The 11,661-nt window shown below is 38.1% G+C and overlaps 1 protein-coding gene across 2 annotated transcripts in view; it reads right to left on the reverse strand.

The window, feature by feature from the left end:
• Window positions 1-5,923, reverse strand: part of MLPH (melanophilin) — a 95,419-nt gene extending 89,496 nt beyond the window's left edge. For both annotated transcript variants that reach the window (XM_032213992.1, XM_032213991.1), the window contains exon 1: window positions 5,783-5,923. The gene's annotated coding sequence lies outside the window, so the exon portion shown is untranslated. The remainder of the gene's footprint in view (window positions 1-5,782) is intronic.
• Window positions 5,924-11,661: the final 5,738 nt, after the last annotated feature.

Genomic DNA, 11,661 nt, shown 5'->3' on the forward strand with positions numbered 1-11,661 from the left:
AATCTGGAGATGAGTAAAATAATAATATCCACCGGCTCTGCAACAACACCCTCCTCTTTACCAGCAGGAGGACAAAGATCAATACAGACAATGTTGCAACAGGAAAAAGAAAAGGGAGAGAAGGCAGTTACCTTAGAGATGACTGTGCAAGGAATTCAGAATTTGCAAGTAAAAACAGATGCCATCAAAAAGAGAACAGAAAACATGGGAAAAAGAATTGAGACAATAGAACAACGAATGGAGAACATGGAACAAAAAGCAGTTAAAACTGATGAAAAAATTGATAGCAATACAACAAATGGTGATGAAATATGAAGATAGACTACAAAAAATTGAAGAAAAGGGTGACCAAAGAGAGGAAGGAGGAAAGGAAAGCTCATATAAGATTTACCAAGAAAGCAATTAGGATGCAAATACTTCAAAAAGGAAGAGATGGAAAACTGGAGTACAAAGGCAAGGAGATTGTAATTTTGAAGCAAATACCAAGAAAGTGAGAGAATCAAGAAGAGAATATCAATTTTTGACTAAAATTCAAAAAAGGTGTTAATTATAGATGGTTGATATCAGAAGGTTTAATGTTTGTATGGCAAGGACAAAGATACAGAATAGATTCGATTGAAAAAGCAGAAGCATTTTTTGAAGAACATCTCAGAGGGAAGGCTAAGGAGACTGGACATAAAATTTGGTGGCAGAATCATGAGCGGTGTCTTTAGCCTCGACTGAAAAAAAAAGGAACAGTAGGTGGGATCAAAATAGAAGAAAGTGCTGTATGGATATTAGAGATATGGATATATCTATATGGATATTAGAGAGCTATGAGAACCTAGAGCCACCAGAGCAATAAATCCTATGTATAAAACATAAATATGGAAAAGAAGAAAAAGATCTCAATTAACATAAATGGACTTATTTCAGCAAATAAAAGTAAGATAATATTTCACAAACTAGGGAAACTAAAATTGGATATAATTTGTCTACAAGAAGTGCAGATTCAAAAGCAACATGAATACTTATTAAGGCAACCAAAGAGAAATGTTTACTTCATTGGCAACCCGTAAGAAAAGAGGAGTGATACTTTACATCAAAGATACAATCCCAGTGGAACAAATTTATACAGATGATGATGGAAGAATTTTGATGGTGGAAATTACGGACAATAATAAGAAAATGCTCCTAACAGCAATCTATGCACCTAATGATAAGCAAGATGAATTTTACAGAAAACTATTTGTATGATGGGAGATTTTAACGGAATTGTAGATAAGAATATGGACTATAACTCACAAAAAACAACAAAGTCAAATAGAAAGATACTCCCTAAATCCCTTTTTAAAATGATCGATGAGACAGGTTTAAAGGATGTTTGGAGAGGGAGAAATCCTATTAAAAAACAATATACTTTTTATTCAAACAGACATTTATCTTATTCTAGAATCGATATGATATGGGTAGTGACTGAATCGGCCTACAACATACAGGAAATTGAGATTGAAACAAGTACTTGGCCAGACCACAACCCAATGATAATTAAATGGAAAAGACACAGAAAAAGATCTAGGTGGACATTAAACAACACTATATTAAAAGAGAAAGACTGCACAGAAAATTGAAAAGGAATTGGCCTTTTTCTTTAAAGAAAATAGAAAAGAGGAGACATCAATGAAGAACCTCTGGGACACAATGAAGGCCTATACCAGAGGCCTGATAATTGACTATACAAGGAAGAGAAATATAAAGAAAAGACAAACACTTAAAGGACTTGACAATGAATATAAGGGTCTTGAAAAAGAACTACAGAATTCCCCACAAAAGAAGGACATTAAAGTAAGAATGGATACGATTAAACACAAAATTGGGTTAATGGAAAAAAGAGGAATTAGCCCTAAAAAATTAGGGGTGCTAAACAGAATTACTTTTAAAATGCTAATAAACCAGGCAGATGGTTGGCATACAAACTGAGAAAAGAGAGAGACTCAAAGAAGATACTGCAGTTAATGGATAATCAAGGATAAACCTGTTATGGGAATGAAGAGAAGAAAAAATATATACAAGATTACTACTGTAAACTATATGATCATGAGAATACAGAAGAGGCAGGAGTGAAATAATACTTACAGGAAGCCAACTTACCCCAGATACCCAAAGAAACTGTAACAATGCTAGACAGCAAAATAACTATGATGGAGCTAACCAAAGCACTTAAAAAACAAAAGAACGGGAAGGCCCTGGGCCCGGATGGGCTACCAGCGGACCTTTATAAGACCCTGCAGAAATCGTTGTCTCTTCCATTATTAGAAGTTATGAATGAGATGATGTCAGAGACGAGAATACCCAAATCATGGTCAGAAGCATATATTACACTTTTACCAAAAGAGGCTGATTTACTACAAATTAAGAATTACAGACCAATCTCCCTGTTAAATTCAGATTATAAATTGTTTGCTTCAATATTGGCAGAACAACTTAAAAAATACTTAAGTAGTTTCATTCACTTTGATCAAAATGGATTTCTACCAAAGAGACAAATTAAAGATAATATGAGGATAATCTTATATACTTTGGAATATTATGAGGCATATCCTGAAAAACAATTGACATTGATGTTTTTGGATGCTCAGAAGGCATTTGACAACGTGAATTGGCGCTTTATGCTGTTACAACTGGAAGAGATGGGTTTTGGTCAGAAATTTACTCAAGCCATACAAACTGAGACCTTGGGAGAAGGGCGGCATATAAATCGAATAAACCTCAAACCTATATATTATAATTAAACAGCTAAGATAATGATAAATGGGAGATTTGACAGAGTCTATTGAAATAAAGAAAGGGACGAGACAAGGCTGCCCATTATCACCATTACTTTTTGTCTTAACATTAGAAGTTTTAAATAGAAATGTCAGAGAAGGAAAAGAAATAAAAGGAATGAAAATCAAAAAGGAAGAATACAAGCTCTTCATTCTAGAGGATTCATTAGAAACAGCATCTAAATTGATAGAAAGAATAGAAGAATATGGAAAAGTGGCAGGATTAACAATAAATAAAGACAAAACGAAGATCTTGACAAAGAATATGCCAACAAGACATAAAGAAGAGTTGGCGGAAATCTTGGAGATGCAAGTTACGAACAAGGTTAAATATTTGGGGATATATTTAACAGCAAGATGCAGCACTCTTAAAGACAACAGCTACTATAAACTCAAACAACAGATCGTGATGGATTTGAAAAATGGGAAAATCTACAACTTTCGATAATAGGGAGAATATCTAAAATGAACATTCTACCTAGAATTTTATATCTGTTCCAGACGATTCCAATTAGACTAGGAAAATAATATTTTGATGACTTAAATAAAATAGTGTTGAAGTACATATGGCAGGGGGGGAAAGCAAGAATAAAACTAAAATTGTTACAAGATACAAGAACAAGAGGATTGGGCCTGCCCAATTGGGAACTATATCATCAGGCAGCAAGTTTGACGTGGGTTAAAGAATAGATAACACTAATTATTGATTATTAATTTTTAATTATTATTAATTATTGATTATTGACTCTTGAAGGACATGATCTATTGCTGGGATGGCATGCCTTTTTATAGTACAAGGGAACTAAAACACAGGGGTATTTTAGAAGACATTACCTATGGGAGGCTTTGCTACTAAATTGGGAGAAGATTAAAAGACAATATTATTTTAAAATTCCAGTCTGGCTATCAACTATTGAAGCCTTTTCATGCGCAATGATATACAAAAAGGAACAAACAGATATGGTGAAATATTGAATGCAGAGGGTGTACTTAAATCTATGCAAGAACTGGAAAAGGAAGCTATAAATATGAACTGGTTTTCATATGTGCAAATACAATCTAGTTATGACAAGGACTGTAAAGAGGAAGGTTTTTATGATAAAACGACTGAGTTAGATAAAATTTTGATGGGTACTGATGAAAAAGTAATTAAAAAAATTTATGGACACTTACTAGAGGTTAAGTTAGAAGAACAATGTAAAGGAAATATAATAGCTTGGGGAAAAAAATTTGGCCATGGGATTGATTTAGCGCATGGGCAGAAATTGTGGTCTCAAAATTACAAAATGACAATGTCAACATCATATAAAGAAAAATTGCATAAGATGTTTTACAGGTGGCATCTACCCCCCGAAGAGAATAGCAAGAATGTTCAAGAATAAATCAGAAAAGTGTTGGAAATGTTATCAGACACCTGGTTCATATTACCATATGTGGTGGACTTGCACAGAAGCTAAAAGATGTTGGACTAAGATCCACACGTGGTTGGAGAAAATGACACAAAAACATATAGACTTTAAACCAGAGACTTTTTTATTGGGAATTATACCAGAAATATATAATAGAGACTTTAAATATTTGATTGTAAATGTTTTAACAGCAGCTAGAATTGTATTTTTAAGAAATTGGAAAAATGAGAAAATACCAATTCAGGAGGAAATTATTCAAAAATTATGGAATGTACGGAAATGAGTAAATCGACATTTGAAATTAGTGAACAAGAAGAACAATTTTACAAGGTTTGGGATTTGTTTTATCAATAGTTAGGTAAAAAATCATGGTAATGGAAAAAGTGGGATAACTTTTTATATTTTAAGAATAATAGAATGATATATGCAATACTATAAGGGTTTAGCACTGTTAAACAGATTAGAACAATGTAATGGAATGATGCTGTATGTATGATTTCAATATATAGAATATTTTGTTTAAAATGTAGGAATAATAATTGGAGTTGAACTATTGATGCAAAATGATGCTGTATGTATGGATTCAATATTTAGAATATCTTGTTTAAAATTAAGGAATAATAATTACAGTTGAAAAATTGACATATAACAATAATGTACTTATGTTTATCTAATGAACAATTTGTGATTCGATATATAATTGTAAGTGGTGACCATGGAAAGGACGCACAAAATCATGTAACCAAATGACACACTATATGAAATGGAAGGCTGTATGTGTCTTGTTTCTGTTTGTTTAAAAATTAAAAAAATGTTAGTGAATTTTAGTAAAATAATTTACTTTTAATTAGTTTTACTATGATAGTAAAAAGTACTGGATCTGAAGGCCATTTGCTCAGACTTATTGGATTTGGACCAATTTGCAAACACTTATTAGCTCTCAATTTTCCATTTGCCATTAAGTATTTCTGGCAGGCTAATGTATTTGCAAGATCAGTTTTCTTGTTTAATTTGTAAATAAGCAGGGTGGGCCTGCTGATGGCCTTTTCAAGCACTCTGGCCAGTTTTTCAGATAAAGCACTTGAGAAAGATTTGTTTTCATGCTTTGCATTGATTAATTGGGAAATATTAGAAATGGCTAATACAATGAACATTTAGTAATAGTTAATATATGTTTTTCGTTTCCGGAAAAGAAAATGAGCAGAAACATTCTTTCACATGATCTCCTGGATACTCTTTCCAATACTCCCATTTAGCTGAAATCTACTATATAAAGGGGGATAATCCTTTTTCTGATCCTAAAATCACAGAACAATGCTGGTTACCAAATGTAATAACTGCAGTTGGTGCGAGGATTTCAGAGTTAGGCTAGGTTCCCGAGGAAAAAGGACACAACGAGTGCAGGGCCTCTCTACCTACAAAGGTTCCTTGCCCGTCACCTACTTCCAGTCACAGAGCCTTACCTTTACTCGATCCTCCGCATCTAGGCTCCTGCTCGCTCAGTTCTACTGGGCAAACGTCTTTAACAAACAGCATTTTAACTTGACACGGACTGATTCTCTTTCTTACCTGGTGCTACTCTCTGTTGGCTGGGTATTGGCCAGACCTCTGTCTCTTTCCTGCTGTAAATCCCGCGAAAACACGCACAAAACAAAATCTCTATCACATGCTTTCCACACTAGACTTCTTCTCTTCTAGCCTGTAGCTCCCCAGAACAAACCTCTAATCAGGCACAGCGATCACATGGTCCGATTAGCACTTGACTCCGCGTGAACTTCCTGCAGAGCTGCCTCTTTGTCTAGAGAAGGCGGCAGGAGGGCCTTGCTCTGTGGTTCATCAGCTGCCCGGCATTGTACGTCCCCCTCCCCCCAATTCCAATGAGCATGGCTAGCTGGCAAGTAATTTTGCACAAAACGATTGTGAAGGTTGCAGAAGTTGTATGTATGATCCAAACTGGATTTTTGCTTAATGCTTTGCAAAAGAAAGAAGGAACGTTTTGTTGTTTTACTAGAAGAGAACTTGAAAAAGCAATACGGGTGAGCCTATCAAAGGCCATGGGTCATGATGGTTACTGAAGCTTTCTATTCAGAGACGATGCAGTTCTGAATATAAATTGGTGGACCAAAACAACAGAGGAGACTCTTCATGCCCTGCTTTAGTTTTTGGAAGTATCCAATTGCCCCACATTGGAAACAGGATGCCAGATCAGATGAATCCTGAACTTTTCTTTGCACCAAGTTCTGTCCTTTAAAATATAAATACAGCAAGGCAACTGAAGCCAGTTGCCAGATTGTTCCGACATAAGTGGCACACTGCACATCTTTGGATGTAAAGGTATGGAAAATTACCTTCCCAATATTATTCTGCAACGTTCTTTTGAACAAGTAAATGTGTACAAGATAATTAATTCAGACATTCCATTGATTTAGAATGAAATCAGATCCTGCACTTCAAATCAGGAGGGAACAGGGAATTCCCAATACTTTAAACTGGCTATTCCTTAGGTCTTTTGAAGAGTCAAGGCAGAGTAGCAGAGGACTTTTAAATTAGTTTTTTTTCCCCTTTAAAAATGTGCTTGGGGCTGGGCAACAGAAGAACAAACATTTATTTATAGTATTCATTGCTAAAGAATGTGGAATTCATTGTCTGTAAGCTGTGGGCTTCCTTGTGTAGGAAGTTATAACCCAGCCCTCTCCCAGAAAAATGAAATATCCTAGTGTAGGAAGTTATCACCCAGCCCTCTCCCAGAAAAAATGAATTAACCCAGGAAATATTGAAAAGGCAGAATATTTCTCTGGATGTGAAGAGGAGGAAACATGTTTTAAAAGACAGAATAGCTGCCTGCAGCTTCCTACCCACCCACCCTTTGTCAATGAGCCATTAAAACCTGAGCTAGTCTATTTTTCATAATAAAGAGTTCTCCCCTTCAGCTCCAGAGTGATGGGATTAAGGCATGATAATATTGGCCCTTTACCCAACTCGTCACATGGCATCTGAGAACTCAACCAAACCTGGATTCAAAACGCAGCCTAGAGAGTTGCCACTGCATGGGCCCATGGGAGTCTGACAACCAATAAGAATACAAGCTCAAGATCAAAGGCCAGAGAGGGCATAAAACCAGGGTCTCAGCTTCTCTTCCGCCCTTCTCTTCTCCACCAACATTGAAGCATGTGATCACCTTTTCTGTTCAGGACTCAAGCCATGTGGTCCTGTCCACCATTAAAACCATCTTTCCAAGCAGCCTCCATGTCTCCAGTGTCTTTTTCCCCACTTGGAGCCGAACCCAGAAGGACATTTCTTCCAATACTAGGAAATATTGAAAAGGCAGAATATTTCTCTGGATGTAAAAAGGAAGAAACATGTTTTAAAGAGAGAATAGCTCCCTGTAGGTTTCTGCCCAACCCCCTTTGTCAATGAGCCATTAAAGCCTGAGCTAGTCCACTTTACATAATAAAGAGTTCTCCCCTTCAGCTCCAGAGTGATGGGATTAAGGCATGACTAGCCTTCACCCAGTCACCACATGGCATCTGGGAACTCAACCAAACCTAGATTCAAAACACAGCCTAGAGAGTGCATGGCCCCATGGGAGTCTGACAACAAATCAGGATACAAGCTCAAGATCAAAGGCCACAGAGGGCATAAAACTAAGGACTCAGCTGCTCTTCCGCCTTCTTTTTTTTCTCCACCAACATTGAAGCATGTGATCACCTTTTCTGTTCAGGACTCAAGCCATGTGGTCCTGTCCACCATTAAAACCATCTTTCCAAGCAGCCTCTGTGTCTCCAGTGTCTTTTTCCCCACATGGAGCCGAACCCAGAAGGACAATTCTTCCAACACTTGACAATAGTATTTCTTTCTTTATCCATCAAATCTATTTGCCTCCTTGATCAAATGCAACATACAAATTGATGGAATGACTTTATGCTAGAAGTACTTGGCTTCAGAAGAGGAAATTCTGTGTAAGTAGTACACCGAATTTCTTCGATATCACTCTCATATTCATTATGGGCAAAGTGTGTTTGGAACATATTAATGCAGATTTTTGCAACATATGGAGAATATGTTGAACAGTAGAACAGTTGGTTTTTAGTTAATTCTTCAGTCACAAACAACACTGAGCCAGCCTACATAAATATATCATGTAGGAGGCTCCCAAGGGAATCTGGTTTAATACCCTGCTCTGTGCAGATATCTAAGATGAGCACCTACTGAGACCAGTTTTGGCTGGAAATTCTCCACTGAGAGAGCTTAGCAGTCTTTACATCATTTCTTTGGCCAAATGACTCAGTATCAAGAGGCTTTGTGTAACGTTAAATTAAACTTCCTGTAACCTGAGCCTGTAAGACTTGTTCTTGACTTCTAGGTACAGAAGGCAAATAGGAATACATCCCCGTAGTACAGTCTTGTAGATAATATAGAGTGCTGGAATGTTTATTTTATTTGTTTCTCCTCCACACTAAACCTACTCTGTACCTCCGCCCTTCCCTCTTACAGTGTTTTATATAATATAGTAGTAGAATATTTTCATTTACTTATTTTTAAGTTAAGCCTTTATTTTTCACCTAAGAGAGATGATAGCAAGTTATTAGATGAGCAGCCCTGAGGACCCTCTCCACTCAGTAGATGTCAGGTACACTACAATCAACCTATTGAATACCACCCTCTTAACCAGTCACTCATTTCCCTTCTCACATCATTCCACACAAGCAACATTTTTTCTTCCTTGACAGGGCCTCTAAATCTTGCCTAAGGAGAAACTGTACTTATGTATACCTTATCTCACTGTTCTGGATAAAGTATTTTAACTATCTGTGAACAATTAGGTGTGAGAAGGTTAACAAAGAAGAGAGGGGCAACTTTTCCAAAGCACCAGAGGGAAGGACAAGGAGTTGTGGGTGCGTCGTCACTGGAGGTTTTTAAGAAAAGACTGAATAGCAATTTGTCTCAAATAGTATATTAATTTTGGGGTTCCATTTTTTCAGCCATGCAAGACCCAAAACTAGTGGCCATTCCGTGCCAGGCGTCACTATAAATGTAAACATTTCCTCGTGGCTTCTGATGCCTATCTGTAGAGGCTCAGTGGCAAATGAAGCTGGCTCCCCCCCTGCTATTGACCCATCTAATTGGCAAAAAGCTATGGGGCTCTTCAGCTTCCTTACATTAATCTTCAACTTCCTTACCAGGATTGGGCTGATCACCCAGCGGGTGCACCCCGAGTGCACTAAAGCAGAGATTTTTATCCTCTCCCAGTTGGGGGTAAACAGTCTTAGGGGAAGGGTAAGCAGTTTAATTGATTTGCTTACCAATGGTTCATCTTCTGGATCGCTTCTGGGTGACTATTGTTCCTCCTGCTGAGAAGCCGGGGTTTCCTCCTCAAAGAGGGGAGGGGTGGAGATCCTACAATCTCCCTATTCCTCAGGGCCATTTCCTTCCCACGCTGGCCAGGTTTCGTGGGTTTCCCTATGCTCTGGTTTCCTAGCCAGTGCTTGAGAATGGCATTCTGCAGCTCGATGCCCTCTTTTCCACACTTGAAACAGGCTGAGGGTTTCGGAGAAGGTGTCGTTTGTGGATTGAAAGGCTCTTGCTTCCATTGGGGTAGGGATTTCTTCCACATTCACCCCATTCGGTACTGGTTCCTGGCCATATCGATCTCTGCCTCTTCAGCAGTGAGATACCATTCATGTAGGTGGTTTTGTACCCCTCAGGCCACACATGCATTGTAGAGGTCATCACTCAGCCCATCCTTGAACCAGATTACCAGGTTTCTGCCCTTCCAATGCCTCTTTGTTGCAGTTCTGGCTCCACCCGGATGTTGAGATTTTCCAAAATCCCCATCACCAACTGGGTTACATATCTCTTCAGACGATCCTCTCTCAGCGAGGCTTCATTTAGCTCCTCCTGATCAAAGGGACCTTCTAACTCCAATTTCCACCCTGGTTTTCGGCTACCTCGGGTAAGAGTGACTCCCCTGGTTCTCCCATCCAAGCCGTCTTTCGGCCCGATGCAGATTGACCAGCGGGGCTTTTTGGGGTCCTCAGGCTCACCTCATCCTCTCCGACAGGGTACATGGAGCAGGTCTCTGGTTTGGGGTGGTGGTGGTTGACGTCTCCCTCCAGCAGTCAATTTCCCCTTGTTTGCTGTTATGCTCAGACATAGTTTGCAGGGTCCCCTCGGTAGAGCAAATGTTGTCTCTCCTGCTTGACCGTTTTGCAGATATTGCTTTATCAGTTGAATTGTAGTCTGATTGATATATCTGATAGGTTTCACGCATCTGGAGAAGATTAGAAAATCTAAGCAATGTATGAAATATAAACCACACCCACCTGAATGTAATGCTTAATGTAACAAAGGGAGATTCCTGTTTGTTTTTTAAATAACTGTTGCAGAACATTTTGGGAGAATGAAAAGTAACTGCACAAAAGATAACCAAAATTCTTTTTGGATCTTTCAACCTGGCAGTTCTTGTTTTTGCCAGTTCACAAATACATGTATGTTTGAAGATAAATGCGCTCTTCAATTAATGGAATAGAAGCATTTAGATGTTCATGTGATTTGAACAAGCTTCTCTTTGTATTTAATAATTTATCATTAGTCATAAATGGAATCAAATTCATTATGCTTTGATTTAGCAAAGAGTCCCATGATCTAAAACCAAATTAGACAGACATGAGAAAACTATTATCTGAATACCAAACATTTATGACTTTCTTTTCTTTTCTCCCCAGCTTTAGAGCATTCTTACAATAGGGATTCTACTGTGGCAAACTTTGGGAAATGCTAGGTATGGTATATGCCTAGACAATGATAGTTGTTTAGACATAAATATCTGTGACGCATTTAGTTACTGGCTGACAAATGCATTCTGATAACCGACTATCCTCTGTGCTTTTCAACCAGAAAGATCAGGTGCCAACTAAATGATGGTTCTCTGTAAAAAACAAAACATGTAAACATATCCTTTAATCAAGGCTTTAATCAAGTATTCTCAACCTTGGCAACTTTAAGGTGCTGGGAGTTGAAGTCCACAATCTTAAATTTGACAAGTTTGAAAAACATTGTCTTAAGTGATCTGAAAATAGTCAGTATGGACTAAACCAGTGATGGCATGCGCGCGCAGTCCCCCGGCCCCCATGCTCCATTTTGGGCCTAGTAGGCCTCCCTGCAGCCTCCTGGGAGCAAAGATGTGCTGCAGGGAGGGCTATGCCGCACCCTCTCCCCCCGTGCCCCATTTTGGACCTAATAGGCTTCCCCGCAGCCTCCTGAGAGCACCTTTGGTTTGACACCCCTGCTTTAGACTATACTTTAAACACTGAATGTTCCAAACTCTCAAAACAACCACCCAATTTACTTTGTAGCTACTAGCATTTAAGATGCAATTATTGTCTTTAAATGTCTTCAGGCACTAAGACGGGGTTGTTGATAGACCTTTCTTCCATTAATCTTTTTAT

This window comes from Thamnophis elegans, chromosome 3 (assembly GCF_009769535.1).
Source record: "Thamnophis elegans isolate rThaEle1 chromosome 3, rThaEle1.pri, whole genome shotgun sequence".
In the NCBI taxonomy this organism is placed as follows: domain Eukaryota; kingdom Metazoa; phylum Chordata; class Lepidosauria; order Squamata; family Colubridae; genus Thamnophis; species Thamnophis elegans.